General features: G+C 38.6%; 1 protein-coding gene across 3 annotated transcripts in view; it reads left to right on the top strand.

Moving 5' to 3' along the window:
- The window catches only part of Ano4 (anoctamin 4), a 341,279-nt gene that overhangs the window by 128,118 nt on the left and 189,827 nt on the right, over window positions 1-23,334 (top strand). The window lies entirely within an intron of this gene.

Here is a 23,334-nt window from a genome sequence, read left to right as displayed (position 1 = left end):
AGCTAATGAGCGATCTGTCAGTCCAATAACGGTCTCCTTGGTGGTAGCTTGCTTTCTTTATTTGCTTTAGCCATTCATTTTTCCTTTGTGGAAGTTTAGTTTTACTAGTTATCCTAGCTGTGGTTACATGTGGAATACTAGAAAGCCATATTTTCTCTTAATTATGGTTTATTTTGAATATTACTTCCCTGCCTTCTTTTTTTAAAAAAAAAAACTTTGGAACTTGTATGTACACAGGGTTGCGTACTTATAGTTGAGGTTTCTTGATGGATCTCTGAGATTTCTTCATTTCTTCCCTTTTCTCTGCTGCATTCTGTGCCATTTTGTCCAGGTTTATCATCTACTTTATTATCTCTCACTTGTTCTTTCTCTCTCACTCTCATTCTTTTCTTTTTCAAATCAGCTTATTAAGCTCTGTTAGCCATTTTCATTTTCATTTATTTATTATATTAAAATTATAATTTCATAGCATCTTTATTCATTAATATTAGAATGTGTAAGTTGCACATAGTAATGGAGTTTAGGGTGATATTTGAACACATGCACACAACATGCACACAGCAGGCCACTCAGGTTCCCTTTACTCCTTTCTCTTCTATACCACTGCCAACCTCTATTAATCATTATTCTATGTTCAAGTGGATGTGTTTTAAGCTTCTACATGTAAAAGAAGACATATGGAACTTGTCTTTCTGTGTCTGGCTTATTTCAGTTAATAGAATGCTCCTCCCCCCAGTTCCATCTGTCTTGTTGCAAGTGACAAAGTTTTTTATTCTTCACAGGTGGGTAATACATCATTTTAAATTTGCACCACATTTTTCCTTACTCATTTCATCCATCGATGGTCTAGACTGGTTCTATTTAATAACTGTGGTGAACAGAACCTTTAAAATTTTTCTATTCCCAAGACAAAGGGTAAAAGATGAACTAATGCAACAGCAATATTTACTGCTGTGAATCAACTGTACAACTAGGGGGGAGGGTGAGGAGGGAACCGGGGAAGGGGAAAGGTAGGAGAAAGACAAAGGAGGAGGTAACAAGTTCCATAAGAAATGGACTCACTGCCTTACGTATGAAACTGTAGCCCCTCTGTAATCACTTTGACAATCAATCAATAATTTTTTTCTATTCCTTCAATTCTTGGGATGCAAATTAATCTTCCTTGTAATGTTCCATTTTCTCATACGTTTTATGCTTTCCTTTGTAAATGCCTTTGCTGCAGAGGTTTTGATTATGACAGGTTTTATATTGTGTGGTGGGTTGGTCCATGTGTTCTGATTTGCACCAAGGTCCTTTGGGAACCAATTCATATGTGTTACTAAGTAACTTAGATCTTGAATCAATTTCTATTTTAATTTCTAAACTTGGGATTCTTATTACATGCAAATGTGAATTTGAATTCTGTACCCACTCATGATCAATCTTAGGGACTTGGATTTCCAACAGGTAATTTCTCTTTTTATCTCTCATGACATTTCTAATCACCATCCTTGGCCCCTTTCTGGGAGGGAGCTTGTCAGAGTTTATCTAGGGTCATTTTTGTGGACAGGTGACCTTTTTTACTTCCTCAGCTTCATGTAGGGATCTTAATTACAGTTTCCTTCTCGCAGCATCCTAAATCCATTTTTTTGGATCTTTTCAAATGCTTTTCCTGAAGCCCCAACCTCCTGTGCCTTAATCTGAAACTCATGAGGACTACATGTATATTAACTCCTGTGTCTCCTTAAAAGCTGAGCACCTTCTTTGTTTCTGTAGCTGAGGCATTCTGTTTGTTATTTTCAAGCTTGGATCTGTGTTAATTAAGCTTAGAAAGTTACTTCTTTTCAGTTTTTCATTGTTATAAACATTTTCCCCTAAACTATCACACTTTGCTTCATATTACATTCTTTTTTATGATTTATTAAGTTATATTATCTTTAAGTAGTTATACAAAGGGATTACTATTCAACGTATGCTTATGAGTACAATGCATCTTGGTAATTGTCACCCCTTCTCCATCCTCAGTTCTACCCCACAAATCCCAATATTCCTAGTTTCAAAGGAAAACAACTCCCATAAATACCAGCTTTCTGATTATTGTTTTATTAAACTGTGAATTAATTTTTATATGGAGTAATATCATATGACCATACTTTTGTTAATATTTTTGGGTATACTTATGTGCAACCCCGTATGTGTTTATTTGTGTGTTTATAAGTTAGATCTAACTTCTACCTATGACAGAAAACATACATCCTTTGTCTCACTTTGCCTGATTTACTTTACTTAACATAATTTTAAACATTTTTTCAGGTCTGTTTCTTTGCAAATGGCATAATATTCTTCTTAATGGATGAGTAAAATTCCTATATATGTATATACATATATATCACATAAATACACATATGTATATACATATATACCACATTAAATTCTATAACTAAAATCTCTAGAAGAAAGATGTTGAATCTCATCCAGTGTTTCCCAGTTTGATTTTTGAGTGAGTCCTCACTTTCCAATGGCAGCGGGACACATTCATGTGCCAACGATTTCATTTATTTAACACCTACTCGTGTGTGAAGTGCTGTGTATTCTGAATGTCACTGGGACAAAGCAAGACCTACTTAAAGTTTCAGTGAACTAACAGTGAAATCAAGGATGTAGACACATTCATAACTTTTATAATTTTTATTATACTAATATAATAATGTTCATGAGTTTGTAATATAGCAATAGGATCAATGTAGTAAAAAACTAATCAAGGAAGAAGTCTTTCAGAAGAGCTGGAATCAACAGCCAGGAGGAGATGGAGCGGAGTTTCCTTGGGCAAGGAGAAGCTGGACAACACTCCACAGTGAGGGAAGTTTGAAGATCAGTAATGTCTATAGTACATTTGGAGAATATTGAATCTGGGGATGTGGCTAGACAAAGGGTAAAGGAATGGAACATGTGGAACATGAAGTTGAAGTAAGGCTGCTTGATTTTAAATTTGGAATACTTTACTGTATGACTTGACTTGGTTATCATCAGCCTCTAATTGCAAATGCAGCCTTTGGAAAAGCACGTGACAGAATCATGGCTACTTATGATTAGCACAACTCACCAGTCCTCGATTTTGTAAATGAGGAAGTAAAGAACTTTTCCTAGGTTGTGCTTGTAACTAGCAGTGTGTCTGAGGGAACTTGCTCTTGCATTCAGGAAATGTTTGTAGAGCATCTATTCATGATTCCATACCAAACAATCAAAGAATTGGAGGAGGATCAAGTATAGATAGTGAAGTGGGGGAAATAAATCAATAATGCAAATCTTAAGGTAAGAACAAAGACAGAGACAAATGAGGCTAGCCATTCCGGGCTGACAAGAGTGAATGTGGAAGGTTCCTCTGTTGAGTCATAAACTTTGGGTAGAGAGAAGGTTGTTAGGTAATGCCAAGACCTTGGTAAAGGAAGGATGTTCTACCACGGATGAAGGCATGATACAGAACACAGGTAGCATTAGCTACAGGACCAAAGCAGTGTCCTATGTTGAGAGAATCATACTTGAAGCAGAGTGGCTGGACATAAAACAAGGGCTCCATGGTGTTTGCCCTGGTAAATCATATGAATTTGATTTTTTAGGGTAACAAAGGATCTTAAAATAATTAAGAAAGTTGGTTGGCTTTTTCTGATTGGATTTGGAGACAAGGCTGAAGGAGAATCGATTCTAAGGTGGAGTTCTCTCTTGTCTTGATAGATGAGTTCATCAAAATTTAAAGCAGCAGGATTTTGTCTCACATGGAAGCTGCATATTGCTGTGTTATGTGACAGGAGAGAAGCCTTTATTGGACAGGCTGTTGTTCTTAATATGCCTGGGAGAGCAGCCCCGTCCATTTGGAGATCTCTGTCAAAGGCTGTGCTCATTATCAAGTTGTCAGTAGTCCTTTATTTCTAAGAAGCTTGAAGATGCATTTAGTAAAGTTCAGGCAACTTGGATGGACCATCTTAAATGGACCACAGGCAAATCAGAATTATTTTATCTCATCAGTTTAGAATGGGCTTGAAACTTGAGTCTGAGCATGGTCTTTGGGCTCTTTTTGCTCAAGGCTAGTGCTTTACACTTAAGCCACAGCTCCACTTATGGGTATTTGGTGGTTAATTGAAGAGGAGTCTCAACTGTCTTTCATGGTTGGATTGGCTTTGAACCATAATCCTCAGATCTCAGCCTCCTGAGCAGCTAGAATCATAGGTATGAGCCATCGGTACCTGGCCAGGATAGTAATTCTAGTAGGAACATTGGGTATGCATGCCAACTTCAAAATCCTTACTCACATACCTCAGGCCACACTGCCTCCCTATGAAGCTGATATCACCCCATCGTGTTCTTTTATTGAGGTTTTGTGGGTTCACATTGTCGAAACAATGACATCACTGAACCTTCCATGTTACGTAGGAGGTTGGGTCCTGCACAAAAGCTGTGTTTGGGGGATGATAGAGTGTAATGTGAAGGATATGACTGATGTCTACTCAGTCTGGAATCACCCCCATAAGCTCCTGGATCTAAATGATGAAGTATCCCACATCACTACATGTCTTCCTGAAGAATCTTCTTTCTAAGTACTGTTGTTGGGGAAAAAAGTTGCCAAGCATGGTAATACATACCTGTAATCCCAGCAATGTGAAGCTTGACAGAGGTATTACACATTTGAGGCCACCCTGTGCTGTAGTGAGACTCTATCCTGAAGAGACAGAAAGGAAGAAAGGGAGAAAAAAAGAAAAGAAAGGAATGGAGGAAGGGAAAAAGGGAGAGAGGGGAGAAGGGAGGGAGGATGGAAGGCAAAAAAGAAGAAAAAAACGAATTAAAGATTAAATTATTTGAAATGAATAACGTAAAATAAAACTACTGGAACTAGAAGATGAGTGAAACAAGGCCTTTCTTAATTCCTGAGCAGGTACATACATTTGAAAATATAGTTTCTATCCTTGGTAATAGAACTTGGAACTGAGAACTTCATACATTGGGAAAAACCGTTTTTTTTTACTAAGCTGATATAAGCCTATGTAAATAATATTTTATATTTGCTAAACTAAGATGAAAGACCTCATTCTGAATAAGGAAGTTTGACATTGTGTATGTGTGAATGGTATAACTAATTTCTACTTCTCCTGTGTTTGTTAGAAACCTGAAATTTCTTCTGCTTGGCAATGGACACTCACATGTAAAAAGAATTCCCTTCTTTCCTTTGCCCAGTTCTCTACTCAGATGATTATTTGTTTTATTGATTAATGTGTGTGCAGTGTGGAACTATCACAGGATTTAGGCTTCCATCTCCTTACATATATGAAATAGATTTCAGGATGTGAGCTCCATCTTTTCTTGGCCTCCTGTTTCTTGCCAGTGACTTCATTGCAAAATCCCATTCTGCCATCTGCCCGGCTTCCATTTTCTGTTTCTACTCACAGTTCTTTCCTTTAAAAAAAAATTACTCCAAACAGCAGTGACTCAGACCTATTTTGGAAGCAAGGTTTCCAAGGTCTCCAACTAGGAATGTTATCGTGTCACATATTAGATGGATTTCACAGAAAGAGTCATCAATGCATCTTGTTTTATTTGTTGTTTTTTTTTTTTTAAGTTTTTAATATAAAACTGATGTACAGAGAGGTTACAGTTTCACACGTTAGGCATTGGATACATTTCTTGTACTGTTTGTTACCTTGTCCCTCATACTATTTGTTTGTTTTTTAATCTCCAAGAGAAGTAGCAAAACATCCAGGGAAAATGAAGTCCTGGGAACCAAGAAGTAACATCAGCAACATGTCCAGGACTAGCACTCTGAGACTTTCACTTCAGCTCCATCTTTTTTTTTTTTTTTTTTTTGGCCATTCCTGGGCCTTGGACTCAGGGCCTGAGCACTGTCCCTGGCTTCTTCTTGCTCAAGGCTAGCACTCTGCCACTTGAGCCACAGCGCCACTTCTGGCCATTTTCTGTATATGTGGTGCTGGGGAATCGAACCCAGGGCCTCATGTATACGAGGCAAGCACTCTTGCCACTAGGCCATATCCCCAGCCCTCAGCTCCATCTTGGTGGTGGTCTTTAGAACACGTCACATGCATTTGGTTCCCTCCTGTTTCAGGAAACACTGTAGTACAACTGTTCTTTCCCATTGCACTGAATTCTCAGACATCCATGACTCCTTTTAGCCAATTAAAGGAGTGGCAGTGGGAGGTGTCATATCTGAGCAGAAACTTTAAGATCCAGTGGGTGCTAATGTTTGATAGTAGTTGCTCTATCAACCTGAAGCTCTGAGTGATAATGTGAACACAACCCCCAGCCCCCAGATGACTTGACATGGGCAAGGAACATGAACAGGAAATAAGCTTTTGTTGTTGCTCTAAGTTCCTGGATTTGTGGGGCTGTGACTGTGGCAGAACCTAGTCTAGCCTGACAAACTACACATATCTGGTACTTTTGTCTATCAAATATAGAATAAATACACATCTAAGAATGCTGAAAATACCCATTTTATCAGTGTCTATTACAGCTGTCGGGCCCCCTCTACTGTATGATGTTCCCACTCTCCACCCATTCTGTGCCCTCTACCCAGCTTCCCTCAGATGTGCATGTGTATACACCATAGGTGAGGTAGAGACGGGGGTGGGGAGGGAAGAAATGAGAGAAAAAGAAGGAACAGATTACACTCAGCAAAAGGAAAGAAATGTACATATCTCCCGACCTGGAAGGAATTGTTATGTTGTTAATATTCATGGAGTTCATAAGCATTGGGAAGGTTAAAAAATGATGAAAGCAAGGAGGAGGCATTGGGGGAGGGAAGGTGGGAGGAAAATGAGGAAGGGGTAACAAGTATGACAAGAAATATATTCACTACCTTAAGTATGTAACTGTAATCCCTCTGTATATCATCTTGACAACAAAAAAAAATACTTATTTTAAGAAAATGCATTTTCTAACATCCCTACAGAAGCATTTAACCTATCACACAGGAATTCTGTGTTTATACATCTGTCGCTGCTATAAAGGTTATTTAAGGGCTGTGGTGATGTCTCATTTTTTTTTAAAAATCCAGGGCACCTAACATGATGTGTAACATTTTATCAATACTTAATAATGTTAGCCCAATTTAAGAGGACCAAAATATTGCCTGGCACACACTAGGTGCCCAGGGATGTTTTGGTATTGACTATGTTAATATTTGTGGTTGTTCAAAATCCACTGGTGGAATTTTACCTCCTCACTAGCTCTGGGTCTAATTTTCCATATATGAAGAAGCAATTGAATGTAGACATATCGCCTCAGTGTCAAGGCCTTTTAAAACCTTATTTAAAGAAGTTCTCTTAGTGCAGCTTTGGCTGGAGGGATGCTGTATTTGCATATAAACTAGTTTGGAGCTGGATGCTAAGCTTGCATTTAACCACCTTTCCACTGGGTATTGTAATTAGGGGAAATTCCGATGCAAAAGCTTGGCTAATGCTCAGTTATTGATTCCAAGTTTATTACTTCACCGGGGATTATAGGGAATCTTACTTGGTTCAAAAAGTGCTTATATGTGTAATTCTGAGTTGTGGAATAATGATGGAATTGGCTGCTTTGTGAGTTCTTGTTGGTCTGGGGAAAGTTCCTCCTCATTCTCCAGATATTGCCAGCTCCCATTTTGTTCATTTCTTCCCAGAAAGGATTGCAAGTGTCAAGAAATAGATATGTGCACTAGGGTGTTATCATCTCGCCTCTGCTTGCCTGCTTCTCCATACTCTTAAATTTATTTTTCTAATTTTTTATTATCTTAAGTAGCTGTACAAAAGGGTTTCAATTAAACATATCAGTTTATGAGTACAGCGCATCTTAATCAAGGTTACCTTGCATCCTTCTCTCTCATCTCTCCCAACCCCACCCATCCCCTCAAGTTACCTGGTTCTGTTTTCACATATGTACATTGAGTATTACGACTGTATTTACCCACTGGCTTCCCTTCGTCTCTCCACGTGTCTACTTTCCTCTCCTTAGCCTGCCCCTTTCCTGAAAATACACGTTCCAGCTTTCTAGTATTCATTTTGTTAAGCTATGAATTAGTTGTTCAATCCTCTCCTGCATATACCATACTTTAAACACTATGTTTATGTACATATGCATATGACCTTATATTTGTTTTTATATCTGTTTATAATTTAGATTTAATGTTCATGTGTAAACTAAAAAATGGAGACTGGGAATATGGTTTAGTGGAAAGTGCTAGCATGCATGAAGCCCTGGGTTCAATTCCTCAGTACCACACAAACAGAAAAAGCCAGAAGTGGTGCTGTGGCTCAAGTGGTAGAGTGCTAGCCTTGAGTGAAAAAAAAATATCAAAGACAGTGCCCAGGCCCTGAGTTTAAGCTCCAGGACTGGCAACAATAACAACAACAACAACAACAACAACAACAACAAAACAGAAAAAACAAAACCAAATAAACTAAAAAATGTACACTTTGTGTTTCTTACTTTCCTCTTTTTCTTGGGTGGGGGGGAGGGCAGGGCTAGGACTTAGGACGTAGGTCCTTTGAGTATTTTTGACTCAAGGCTAGCACTTTATCACTTGAGCCATAGCTCCACTTTGGTTCATTAGTTGAAGATAAGGGTCTTGTAGAGTTTTCTGCCCTGCCTGGCTTTGAATTGTGATCCTCATTCTCAGCTTCCTGAGTAGCTAGGATTACAGGTGTTTCCTCCTAAATTTAAATTCTTTGAATGGAACCCACTTTCCCATGTCTCTGTTCTTAGTCTAAGCAGTTCCTCCAATGCCTGTACGACCCAAGGCTCATTCGGTCACTCCTAAATATTAAAAACCAAATACAATGTTAGGCTTTGTTCTAAGCCTTGTGAATATAGCTTTCTTTGAGCTTTCATTCTATCCAATTGGCAGATGATAACAAGCAACTAAATACATGTCAAGTGGCTATAGATGCTTTGGTAAATAAAGAGGGAAGGGGCTATAACCATGGAGCTGTAATAGGGTGACATTCCTACTTGGTGAAGGAAAAGGAAAGTCTGGTTGATAGATTGTTATTGGAACAGAGAGACTGGATGATACCTTGATGAAAAAAGGAAGGAAGCCATGAGCACAGAGGGAAGAGAGCAGATGGTCATGGTGGTGCTTAAGAAACAGAAAAGCAAATACAAAGTCCCTGAGGCTAAGACATGCTTGGGGAATTCAGGCAAGAAATGATGCCATGCCTTATAGGGGTTGAGTTGGGCATTGTGGTCAGATAACATAGTCCTTAGGCTGATTAAAGTGGGAAGCTCTTGGGAGGTTTTGAGAAGTGTGTTTTCAAGAGATTTGGTTAAAGGCATGAGAATAGACCAGTAAGGATTTTTCTTTTGGATGACTCAAGCATTCCATAACAATGATGTTCAATATTCAGCTCAAGGGTTGGCCATAAGGGGGAGGAAGCCTTAACTTAACTCCCCCAGACTGAGTAGAATCTACATCTGCTGAGCTCTCCTGAGAGATTTACTCTTGAAATGCAGTTCAGTAATGGAGTCTAATTATATTTGGAGGCCGACTACATAATTCAGAATTCTCAGGACTGAGGAATATAGTTCAATGACAGAGTACTTACATGAGGCTCTAGGTTCAACCCCCAGCTCAATAAAAAGTAAGTAAATAAGTACATAAGTAAATAACATGAAGAAAAGAAAATCCAAACAACAAAATATAATTCTCTGAGTTAATTTCTGATTATGATGAGATTTATTTAAATACAATTAAGAAGGCTGATTTAAAGTATATTATAATATATATCATATATTGTATACTAATTACATAAGCTATGTGTATGTGTAATTAAAATGTAACAATAATTGAAGCAAACATTTAGAACAATAAAATGGTTTTTAGAGGAGGGGCTTTTGAAAAATGATAGGAAATGGTACTAATAGAAACCAAAGTGGTTCATAGTGGGTTTTGTTATTATTTCAGTAATTCTTTTCTTTTCTTGGAGGCATCAGGGTTTGAATTAGGGCCTTGTACTTGTAGGCAAGTTCTCTATCATTCAAATGATATTGCCATCTCCTTTTTGCATTGTTGTTTTTTTTTTTTTTTTGAGATAGGGTCTCACTATATGTCCAGGCCAGCCTACACATAATTCTGTTTGTCCCTCCTCAAATAGCTGGAATGTTGGGTGTATGTCACTATGCCTGGCTATTGGCTGAGATAGTCCTATGAATTTTATTTTTGCTCCTAGGCTGGCCTTGAAGGATGAACCTACATCTCTGTCTCCCAGGTAGGTAGGATTTCAGGTAAAAGCCACAGTATCTAGTCTATTGTTTTAAAATTCTTTATAAAATACCCTCCCAATTCCTATACCCAGGATGCATTTGGATTTATCTCATTGTCCTTCCCTTGGATTACCATTGATAGTAAGAATTTTTTCTACTGTTCATGACAAAGTATTCAAGTCATAATGCCTCTAGCAAAAGAAAAATTCCAAATCTTCAAGCATGGTTGGAATCGGACTTAGAGAGTTAGATTCATAAGATCAGCATTTTGCTATTCCAGCCTGTTTTCCCTGAGTTGGCTTCCTTCTTAGGCAAATTGCCCACTCATAGTCAGAAGGTAGTTGATAGTGGCTCCTACCATCTGGATGTCTTGCTCCAGGTGACTGCAACAAAGGTTCTAAAATATGATTCTGCCAGTGGCATATGCTCAATCTTGAAGCAATCACTGTGTCCAGGAGGGTGTGATACCTTAGCCAGACAAGGCTGGGCCATTTGTCCCTTTATGGAGCTAGGAATGAACAAGCCCATCACACATTAATACATGAAAATAAAATGTGTTCCCCAAGAGAAAATTAAGTATATGCAAGAAAAAACAGGAAAAAATAGGCACTGAGTGGTCAAGAAATAATCATGTTCTACAAGTAATTCTTTGTCTAAAAATTGTGTGAAATGTATTCCCAGTTGGTAAATCAGGTATATAGATATGAAGTTCTTGTCCCTAAAATGATTTCCACTACTTCCTCTCCGCTCAGACCTAGCATCCAGGAAAAATTCCTGCTTTAAACTCTTAGTCACACTCACAACACCTACATAAACACAGCCTCCTTTAGAACAAGCCCTGCTTTTGCCTTCCAGGTCTTCATTTGCTCCTACTTCATCATGTGTGCGTGTGTGTGTGTATGTGTGTGTATACATGTGTGCATGTGCACACATGCAAGTGCTTATGCATGTGTGCATTCAGAAAAACAAAAAGTAATAATTCTTTACAAGGCAACATTTTTAGAAACTTGGTTGGTGCAATATAAATCTTGATTTCAGCAGGAAACAGATGGGACACTCAGATTAAGATAATTTGAGAAAAATGCGAGGGTATGAGCAGGTGTAAAGGAAACCACGGGGGACAGCACAGCCCCCCTGGGACTAGTAGTCAGTGCTTTCTTTGTTTACTTCCTCTAGGCTTGAAGGAATGGAGGAAGAGGGAGACATGTGCAGAGCTGGCAGGTTTTGGTGGAGTCAGGGTAGGGTCACAGCCAATCCTCGATGGTTCTATAGGGGCGATCTTGGGAGGCAATCCTCTGACCTCTCCCTTTTAGCCTTCCTGCCTTCTGCTGGCATCTCCATTGTCAGAGGTCACAGAGCATTGACACAATCTCTGATCAAAATCCTCCCCTCAGCCCTCAGAGGGGAAATCGGAGAATGTAGGAATCGCATGTCAGGCTCTCAATAAAGAAGTACATGATCGTACGAGGACAGTTTCATCAAAGGGTACAGAAGCCTGATGTGTGGAGAGGGTTGCAGAAAGGAGATAAAATGCTAAATTGAGGGACACCGTTGGCACTTTTGACATTTGGTGTAATATTTTATTCAGTTATGCATTTATACTGTTATTCATCTTAAATGTGCCCTATTTAAAACTCCTGTATTTAAAAGTCTTCAAAATGATTCTTTTCCCCTTTTTAAGAATACTTGTCCTTATCATCACCCACAGTTGATAGAATTCAGTTAATCGGCTTAGGTCATTCGTTGAAAAAATTAAGCTAATACAGGAAGGTTACTTTTTAAGTTTTCATTTTTTAATAGCATAGTGTCCTGAAATCATGAGTTTGTAAAACTATATATTTGAATGTCTTTTTTTTTTTAAGGAAAACTCTCCTGACCTATTTTTTTTTAACTTTTAAATACCATCACAGCGTAATTTATTCCATTCCTCTAGCCTATGGGTCACTATTTATCTGATGATTGCTTTCATTTAGATTTTAATTAGGGTTTGTAAGCTCTTTCTTTAGACTGAAGGACAATAAATAAACTTTTTGTAGTGTGGCAAGGGTAATATATAGTCCAGGAAATCAATATCAAGGCTTCTGTGTTCAGGAACTTTCTTTTCATTTCTGCCTGAAATCACTTTAGGTTTCCACATTTATAATTATATGTAAGTTAAGGGTATAGCTTTGTTAGTTCTAAAGAAATCTTCAAATTGAATTTTGTCAGACATTAGTGGGGTGTGTCCTTATGGATGTGACTCTCTGCCTTCAGGTCTTCATTTCTACCCAGTACTGGGAGCTAACAAAACCCACCCTAACCTGTTAATAACACTGTTTCCAAATATTCATTTGCTCCTAGAAATTTTTACTAGAGTTGTTTCTAGTTGTCTGCCTCCATTCATCATTTTGTAATGACTGGGTTTTTATATCACCTTAAATATTTGATGAGCTATTCCTCAAAGTAAGAAGGCCATTATGTCTGTGTTATTGCAAGGTTATTATGTCTGTGGTTATTGAGAAAAGGACAAGAGGAACCAAGGTGTTACATAACTGATGGCTCTCATGAAACTTCCTTAAACCGTATTCTAAAAGGGATACCAATTTCTTCAGACAAACGGTGAAAACAAATGAGGTGTGGTTTGGGGAAACATCCCTCTCTCTGTGCCAAGTCCATTGTCTTCCTTTAGATTTACAGTGACAAGGAGCTTCTCAGGTGGCCATGGTAGTTGATTAGCTGCTCTACCTTGTTGCACAGTGTCTCTCTGCACTTTGTAGGTCCTTGCTTTGTAGTCACAAACACCAGATGCAATGTCTTTTAACAAGGTTTTCGTATCCTGTGCACTGAACTCCCTGAATGGAAGGACTGTTTTTTTTTTCCTGCTCTGAACACAGGATGTCTTAGTCCACTCACAGTACAGACTAGGTGGATTATAAATACTAGAAGTTTATTTGGCACCATTTGAGAAGTTGGGGAACCCAGGATCAAGTCAGTGGCAGATTTGTTGTCTGATGTGAGTATACTTCCTGGCTGTCCTCTGAGTACATTATCAAATCCTGTGATAGGAGGGAGCTCTTTAGGGCTTCTTGTGTCAGGGCACTAATTCCTCATGACCTAATGACTTCTCAAAGACTCCACTTACTAATGTGACATTGGGATTAAAATTTTAACACATGAGTTTTGTGAAGCTCTAAATCAGCAGGTTGCTTAATCTAGAGTCGTGGCCACACGAGTAAATATGAGTTATAAACGTGAGCTGACATTCCTGTGTGTGTGTGTGTGTGTGTGTGTGTGTGTGTGTGTGTGGTACGTGTGCATCTCTGTGTGATTGCCAGTAATAACTCAAATTATTGAATTGATGATGTGTTGACAAATGCTTGTCCTTGTAGCCAAATGTTCACTCAACATTTACTGAGAATGTCTTAAGCTCTCTGACTTGGCTTTGAGACTCCCAAGAAGATTTTTCTGCCCTTTTCTGGTTTCCATCTTCACGTTGAGTTAAAAAAGCAAACAATGTGATCATACCACAGTGCTAGCTGGAGATGTTGCAGGCAGAATGGTGGTAAATCGGATCTAAGTGATCAGAGTAAATGAAAGATGCCCATACATCCCTAGGGAGTGGATGTGACATCCACATCATTTTCTTGACACCTTGGTGAGAGAGTATGGTCAGGATGGTAGGCAGGCTTATATGGCCAGGTTGCCATCTGCATGTCACTTTATAATGCTAAGTGATCGTGATGATTGGTTGTAGAACTAATGTGCCTTTTCAGCTAAGCACGTCATTAAAAATAAATGTAAGCTCAATTTAGTTACTCTTTCAGTAGCTAATAAACTTAACATATTTCAGCGAGAGCCTTGCTAATTTGTATGTTGGAAGGAAAAAACCACAAGAATGACCTCATTTGCACTTTAATCTCTATCCCAGCAGCTATAATTTATTAAAAAATGGGACACATTGGTCCTTTGAAAATTAGTTATGTAATTTCTACAAGTCATTGAAAGGAATTGTCATATCATAACTCAAAAAATTGCTTGAGAAGCCCATGGGGAATAAAGAATATTTCCAAGTCTCAGAGGGCCTTTCTGTTCACCATCCATGCATTTGATAGATATTTACTGGGAGCCTTCTAGGTGCCAGTGAGCAAAGCAAGGAAAACACCGAGGTCTCCCCTAGGTAAGGGCACCCTGTAATTGGTTGCTGGAAGGGTTATTTTCTTGCGTGCTGTGATTCCTAGGCCAGTCAGTCCTGTGCAAGGCTCCCTCTCCTCTTGAAAATGCACATATCCGGGCTCTATGCCAGAGAATTGATATGTGACAGTTACGGTGGTTGCCGTGACAGACAGACATCGATGTCTCTATAGCCTAGTACATTAGAACTGCCTCACACATGTCTAGTCCAACTGTCTAGTAGAGATGAGCATTGAGTCAACCTCCAGAGATCCAGGGCTAGGCTCTGCATACACAAAGTAGGTGTTTTTTTTTTTTTTTTGAAAGGGAGTACTTTTAATCTTTTTTTCCTGTATTGGGTTGCCTGTTCCAGGCTAGTTTGTTAAATAAATGAATGGGGGAAAAGAAGTTTGCTTGGTGTCCTAAGTTTGAATTTAATGCCATAAATTTCACTTTCTAAAGTGTCTAGTGTGATTTTAAAGTTTCCATCAGTGAAGCAAGCCATCAGAACACATCCGTGTGCATATTAGATGTGTTCATATGCACTCAATTTAACTTTCCTATTTCATATAGTTTCTCTTCACATGGAAATCATGTTGCAGGCAAGGAAGCAAGAAATGAAGGTTGGTTAGGCTCAACCGTCAGTAAAAAGAGGATAATTTGGATTAGCTGTGGGATCAGAGAATAGACTATAGAGTTTGTAGAACTCCTTGAGATCTATCTGTGAGGTCAGGAGTCCCACCCAACAGTACAGGTCTTCTTCGTTTGAAACTGTTTTGGTACCTCACATAGTAGTAGGCACACTATAAATATGTAATATCCAATGAATTATATTATTTGAGAATATAATGACACATTTGGCCACCACTCTCAAATGAAGATCGAGAGCTTTTCCTGTTTATTGTTATCTCCAGCATCTGGAGAAATGGTAGGGAGATAGTAGGTATTCAATAATTGTTAATTGACTTCCTATTCCCTTTTTTTTTCATTCTTCTGTAGAAATTTACTAAATGCCTTCGAAATTCCAGACATGTAGGATGAAAGAATACTATGTAGAAGGAACAGAGTTGTATAGGCAACTATAAAGGAAGATGATGATAGTTATCATGGAAAATTGTAAAATTCCACTGAGGCACAGAGGGTGGAGATCATCTGCTCAGGAATTGGAACAGACTCATAAATGTTGCAGATTCAGGAATGGTGGTAGTTGAGCTTCCTCTTGAAAGAAGGAATGGGGTTTACCAAAATGAACTAGAATTGAGGGGCTGAGGACACACTCTAGGCCAGAGAGAAGGACATGTGATTGGTGTTAGCACAGCACACAGTAGAATCTAGGTTGGGATGACTATAGGAAGAAGAGGGTCACACGGGAGAAAAGAACATGGATCGAACTAAGTAATAGGAAAGGATGTTTAGAGGTTATTAGAGGTCAGATCCTGAAGACCATCAGAAAACAGAATAAATCAGTGTCTATTCTTTTCCAGAAAATAGAAAGTAAATTCAGGTTCTGTCTCTAATATCAGACAACATAGTAACATTTATTGATTATTCTCTAGATACAGGTACCATTCAAAGCCTGTGACTAAGGTTACCAACTTACCAACTCCTATGAAGCAGGCACAGTCTTTATCATCATTTGATAGATAAGGAAACTGAGACACAGGGATAGCTTATGCAAAGGCCAAGGCCCTAAAGTCCAAAATCCAATATATGAACTAATAAATTACTGCTCAACTCTTCAGATTTTTTAATGGTCTCATTTTGTTTCATCCTGCTCCTGGTTTTTCTATAAGGTGAGCAAGTTAAGGCCACTCACTACCAATGGGCCCTGACCACCTAGACTTCAGTGAAAGATACCAGTGTGTTTAGTACAACTTCCAACCAGACCAAGGTGCTATGAAAGTATTTAGTGAAGACATTTATCTGTGTGACCATCTTCACATCCCTACAATGATCTGTGCATCTATCTAGGGCACTCTTAGTAGTGGCCAGATCTCGTAGAGGTTATATAGTTCTTAATCAGTTTATTTTCAAATGTATTACAAGCACTGGTTGACTCTACTTCTCAAATTCCCCTTTATTTATAAAATAATAACCCTAATGTGAAAGCAGTTTTCACTAGTTTTCTATTATTAAGCCCTAGCAGTTGATTGTTCTGGAAAGGTTTGAGCCTTTAGGATGTGATTTCAGGTTTTACTCTGTAGGTCCATCATTGAACTGTTCTGTTTCCTCATCTGAAAAATTGAGCAGCTGTAAGGGTTCTCCAAATATTAACATCCTATATTTGTGGAGACTGTATTAGTCCAACACAGTTGCTTAAAAGGTATAAATGAAGTCATCATAACAACTGATATTTACTAAACCATTTTGTTTCTTTGACCATTTTCCTTGAAGAAGTTTGCTTCCATTATGATATAAATCCCCAAATCTCTTAATTCTGCCTTCAGAAAGACCCAGGTTCTAATTTTATCACTTAAGAACTCAATGAAAAACACTCATTATTTTTTTCAAATTTTTATTATCAAACTGATGTACAGAAAGGTTAGTTTCATACATTAGGCATTGGATACATTACTTGTACTGTTTGTTACCTCGTTCCTCATACCCCCCTCCCCTCACCCCTTTTCCCTTTCCTCCCATGAGGTGTTCCATTCACTTAGACCAAACAGTTTTGCAAGTATTGTTTTTATAGTTGTTTTTCTTTTTTTACCCCGAGTCTCTCAATTTTGGTATTCCCTTTCAATTTCCTAGTTCTAATACCAGTATACATGGTTTCCAATATACTCAGATAATGTTACAGAGATAATGTAGGTACAACCACAGGAAGGTGGTACAAGAACATCATCTATAATAGATGCTACAGATACACATGGTACGTTGAAAGTAATTACAACTGTGATAATAACAATCGTTTCCATAACAAGGAGTTCATTTCACTTAGAATCATCTTATGTGTTCATAAGGGTATAGCTAATGGGCTCTTGTGATCCTCTGCTGTAACTTGCCTAAACCTGTACTAATTACTCCCAGTAAGGGAGACCATAGAGTCCATGTTTCTTTGGGTCTGGCTCACTTCACTTAGTATAATTTTTTCCAAGTCCTTCCATTTCCTTACAAATGGGGCAATGTCATTCTTTCTGATAGAGGCATAAAATTCCATTGTGTATATGTACCACATTTTCCTGATCCATTCGTCTACTGAGGGGCATCTGGGGTTGGTTCCAGATTCTAGCTATGACAAATTGCGCTGCGATGAACATTGTTGTGCTGGTGGCTTTACTGTGAATTTGTTTGTGGTCTTTTGGATAGATACCCAAAAGTGGGGCTGCTGGGTCATGGGAGTTCTATATTTAGCCTTCTGAGGAATCTCCATACTGCTTGCCAGAGTGGCTGAACCAGTTTACATTCCCACCAACAATGAAGTAGGGTTCCCTTTTGGCCACATCCCCTCCAACAATTGTTATTGTTAGTTTTCTTGATATATGACATTCTTACCGGGGTAAGATGGAATCTCAATGTTGTTTTGATTTGCATTTCTTTTATGGCCAGTGATGTAGAGCACTTTTTCATATGTCTTTTGGCCATTCTCATTTCCTCATCAGAGAAGTCTCTTTGTAAGTCTTTAGCCCACTTGATGAGGGGGCTATTGGTTCTTTGCAGTTTTGTTTTGAAGGAAGGTAATTTTTTTAGCTCTGCATATATTTTAGATATGAGGCCTTTGTCCATTGAATGGCCGGTAAAGATCTTCTCCCAGTCTGTGGGCTTTCTGTTTATCTTGCGAGCAATGTCCTTTGCCATGCAGAAGCTCTGCAGTTTGATGCAGTCCCATTTGTCCATCCTTTCTTTGATTTATATCCTTTCTGGGTCTTTGTTAAGGAAGTTCCGTTCTGCGCCAAGGAGCCCAAGTGTTTCTCCTACTCCTTCCTTTAGTGTTTTCCAGGTGTCTGTTTTGATTTTGAGGTCTTTAATCCATTTGGAATTAATTTTGGTGCAAGGTGATATATAAGGATCTAGTTTTAGCTATAGTAATAAAAACAGCCTGGTATTGGCACCAGAACAGACCTGAAGACCAATGGAACAGAATTGAAGACCCAGAAATGAACCCACAGAACTATGCTTACTTAATCTTTGATAAAGGAGCTAAAACAATAGCTTGGAAGAAAGATAGCCTCGTTAACAAATGGTGCTGGCAAAGCTGGTTCAACACATGCAACAAACTAAAAACTCATTATTTAACCTTATTCTGCCTAAGTTTATTTATATGAAATGGTATTGCTAATGATAATAAACTTATACTATTGAAAGTTTAGCATTAGCCTGACTTATAATAATGAAAAATCTAAACGGTAACAATGCTAATGCTGGTAATAACAAAAGTAGCTAATATTTATTGGATGCAGACTTTGTGTGTCCAATAGAACACCCGTCCTCCAGGAAGTCCAGGACTAGAGCTTATACTCTTTTTTTTTTTAATCATAAGACTTGAACTCGGGGTCTGGGCACTGTCCCTGAGCTTTTTGTGCTAGAGGCTAGCACTCTACCACTTTGATCCACATCTCCAGTTTGCTTTTAGGTGGTTAACTGGACATAAGAGTCTTACAGACTTTGCTTGCCTGAGCTGGTTTGAATTGGAATTCTAGCTAGGATAGTTAGCCCCCTGAATAGCTAGAATCACAGGTGTGAGTCACCAGCACCCAAAGAGCTTATACTCTTAACTGTGAAACTATTTCTCAACCATAACATTACTACTCTCTAAATGTGAATTGTCACCATTTTTACAGCACTTATTTTATGATCAGAACTGCTCTATCCTATGAGGTAGATACTGTTATCTCTATTTTATAACTAAAAAGACAAAGGCTCCCAGAGGTTAACTAAAAACATGTAACTAGGGCTGGGAATGTAGCTCAGCTGTAGAGTTCTTATCTAGCATGTAAGAAGCACTTGGTTCAACCCCAGCACTGCCAAATAGAACAAAACAAAAGGAACTATGAATGTGCACAGCTAGTAATGTTAGAGGCAGGTCGTGAACTCATACGGTCTAGCTTCAGAGTCTATACCATAATCATCCAGAGTCTTAACCGTAATGCCTCAATATGGGCTGTGACTACTACTACAGACAGTTCAATCGCGTCTCCCATTGTTAAACTGGCAAAATGACTTTAGAGTACTTTGCTCACTAGACCTCATGAACCTTCTACTGAAACTCTATACTTTGTCTTGGTGGTATCTTTAGGGGGGAAAAAAGGTCTCCTAACTACTATTTTAATTTGTGAAAAGGCCAAGCAACCACACAGGTGCTTTTCAATAATCTTGCAAGAAAACAAGAGAAGCTAAGGGTCAAACTCTATGAAATTTCAAACTGGTAAGGTTCAAAGTTGCAAACAAGACACATTTGCAAAATATTTGTAGGAGAGAGTTTGCTTGCACACCTGGACAATGCTGAAATATCTTAGCAACACTTGATGTAAGGATAGAATAGGTAAAGTTCTTTAAAGGTCGGGAGAGTATGTATTTTCAGCTTGGAAGGCCATATCATCTGTCATGCCTTTAGTTCTGCTGTTACGGTGCCAAAAACAACCACTGATGATAGTCAAGAATTAGGATAACTGTGTTTCAATAAAACTTTATTTACAAAAACAGGTAATGGGCCAAATATTTGGTCCACAACCCACCTTGCTGATCCCTAATCTAAAAGAACGGTAGCCTACTGAAACTGATGTGGGTTTTTTGTTTGTTTGTTTGTTTTTTGCCAGTCCTGGGGCTTGAACTCAGGGCCTGAGCACTGTCCCTGGCTTCTTTTTGCTCAAGGCTAGCACTCTACTACTTGAGCCACAGTGCCACTTCTGGCTTTTTCTGTTTGTATTGTGCCGAGGAATCGAACACAGGGCTTTATGCATGTTAGGCAAACACTCTACCACATTCCTAGCCCTGAAACTGATGTTTAATACCAGTGAATTCTCTGATTGGCAAAAACAGTATTAATGCCATATGCATCTCTCCCATATTCCTATTATATAGAAGATCCAATCTTGCCTTCCCATATTTATTCCACAAGGCATTTACAAACTGTGTTTGGCTGAGACTTACATTATTTACATTACTATGAAAATTGTGCTTATCCAATTTGACTCATTAATATATGGAAAGAGGGCTTTAGAGACAAGCTTTCAACACTATCCACTGATGATAAAGCAAGTATTATAAAGTAGTATAAAATGAAAATGTGTGAATATATGCTTTGCTTTGAGCTGTGTGAAATCTTTTATCGAATAAGTAGAGAGTAAGGTATTTTAGATACATGTTTAAGGAAAATGGAATGTATTCTTAAAGAACAAGGCATTGAAATGGATTTTTAAAATACTACAGATAATCTTCTATAAAGGTTTTTTATTTATTATTAATTGTTTTGGGAAATTTAATTATGTAAGCACTGAAATTGTTAAGGTCAACTTTGCAACTCAAATCACCTATTATGCATTATTCCTATGAATTAATCATTGCAAAACTGTTTTGGTAGTTACATAATGTCCTTCTGACTCCCTTTTCCTGCTAAGAGAAGTATTGCAGAGTAGGCTCTCTGGGTTCAAAACCGGCTGTATTGTGTGAGATCTTTGGTAAATCACTCACTATCTCTTCAGTTTTCTCATCTCTAAAATGAGGGGACAGACTGCAAGGGCCATATAAAACTCTGATGCAATGATAAAATGAATTAACATACTTACACTTTTAGAACAATGCCAAGCATATTGTCAGCCCTCCACAAATGCTAATTCTAACTGCTGTTGTTTGTTACTCGCTGTTTAGTTGCTGATATAAATTGCCTCAAGATTTTATTGTATCATGTCTCTCCAAAATTCCCAGCTTCTCTCAAATTGTCAGCATTAATTGCTAAGCAAAGACTTCCAACAAAATACCTTTCCAAGCTTTATGTCTCTATTTGTGGTTGTGCTGGACAAACATTTTTACCTTCGTATCTCTGGGAAACCCCAGATCCAGCATATTCAAAGCTGAGTTTAGCATCTTGCCTGTAAAAAAAAAATTCCAGGTTTTTGGTTACATTACTACTACTATAGTTTGGATCTCAAATGTTCCCCAAAAGCTCATAAGATTTGTCTCCGCAGAAAACACTCCATCATTTTCTCAGCTTGCACCTTGTGCTGTGCCCAGCTCCAGACATCCCAGTGGCTGATCTGGCTCATTTATGGTTAGCTTTTTCCTTTGTCACCCAGATCTCCAATTCAGATGTTTAGTTTGAAGAGTGAGAGGTAGATAGCCCCTGTCAACTGGACAAGGACCCTGTCCCTGTCCTCCTATGCTCTGGCCAATGGCTTCCTTTGGATCCGGATTTGAAACCACTCTAGTCATAAAAGCTGGAGTCCTTTGTCTTCTTTGCACCCTACTTTGTTAAGGAAAAAGTAAATAGCCATATCTATGTTTGTACTCACCCACAGGTCTGGGGCCAGGTAAGTGGATCTTTATAGCTATTTCCCTAGAGGTTTCTGCTATGCTAATGATGTTCCCATTCTCTTGCTGAACTGAGCTGCGCCTACAGTGGCTGGCTGCAACACTGATTTGGCTCCAGGCAGAGGAACATAGAAGCAGGTCTGTTTCTATGTCAGTCCCATTAATGCAGAAATTTTGCTTGGAGGGTAGCCAGTGTGGAAGTCTCTTGCTAAAGACAGAGGGGGGAAAATGGAAAAGGAAAACAAAACCAAACCAATCCAAACAACAACAACCACAACTATAATAATAATGCACCATGAGTAAATGGCTCTCATCTATAATCCTACCTACTTGGGAGGCTAAGATGTGAAGGATTATAGTTTAATGGCAGCTCAAGCAGAAATGTCTTTAAGACTTCATCTCAAGATAACCGACAAACATTAGGTGGGAGGCAGAGCTCAAGTACTGTCATGCCAGCTGGGCAAGCAAGCACAAGGACACTGGTGTTGGCAAAACAAAAAACAGAAAGATCTCAAAAGAAAAGCAAAAACTTCCCACACAGGGAAGGTCAGTGAGGGAATAGATCTCTTTTTGATTCTGGGGTCAGAAAGAAAAACAAAAAAAAGTTTTTGTTTTGTTTTCTCTTATAAAGATTTGATGATAGATAATGTTGATTTTCTCTAATTGCTTTCCAACTAGTCTTTTACTGATGCCCTCCTCTAGAGTGACTAACAATCTAACTTCCCTTGAAGCTACGAATCTGCAGTTTATATTTCAGATTCATGGATATTCAGGGAAGTAGTACCTGTTTGCAATCAGCAACCATTTTGAGGATCTCCCTGAGTCTACTTTGTGTCCCCCAAACCAATGCCGAGATCCAAGCCCCTGAGCGGGTTACCCTGATCTGTGGCCCCTATTGACTCAGATGATACAGCCTCCCTCCCCTCCTGGCTCATGAGTCCTGTTGCCTTCACATGAACATCACACCCAGGGCAGCTTTCAGGTCCCCTACTGTAATCTCTCAAAGTTTAAATAAACATTCTACACGAAAAAATATGTTGTCATAAGTGTTACCTTTGGTCTAAACAGCCATTGTCATACATTGTCAACATGCTTGAAACTGTATATCTGCTTTTTGTGAGTGAACTTCACTATGGAGAATGCCATTTCTCTGCCTGGGAGAAACTTCCCCAGCAGTCGGCACAATGCCTACTACACTCTGTGCAGCCTTCCCTCCAACTTTGAATCAGTGCTCAGTCAGCAAGCTAGAACTAGCCCAGTGTTTGGCTTTTATAAATGAACATTTAATAGAAAGTAACCACACAATTCATTTATGTATTGTCCATGGCTGCTTTTTTTTTTTTTTTGGCTTCAATAGCCTAGTGAAGTAATAGCAAGAGAGAACATAAGAAATAGTTACTGAAAGGATAAATAAGTGAGCCCACACATACCCGTTCTATATTAGATGGCCTTTCCATGGTTTACCTCATGCACATTTGACTTTTCATTTCTGTTAGA

This window comes from Perognathus longimembris, chromosome 1 (genome assembly GCF_023159225.1).
Source record: "Perognathus longimembris pacificus isolate PPM17 chromosome 1, ASM2315922v1, whole genome shotgun sequence".
NCBI lineage: Eukaryota > Metazoa > Chordata > Mammalia > Rodentia > Heteromyidae > Perognathus > Perognathus longimembris.
This window is presented reverse-complemented; position numbering and strand designations above follow the sequence as displayed.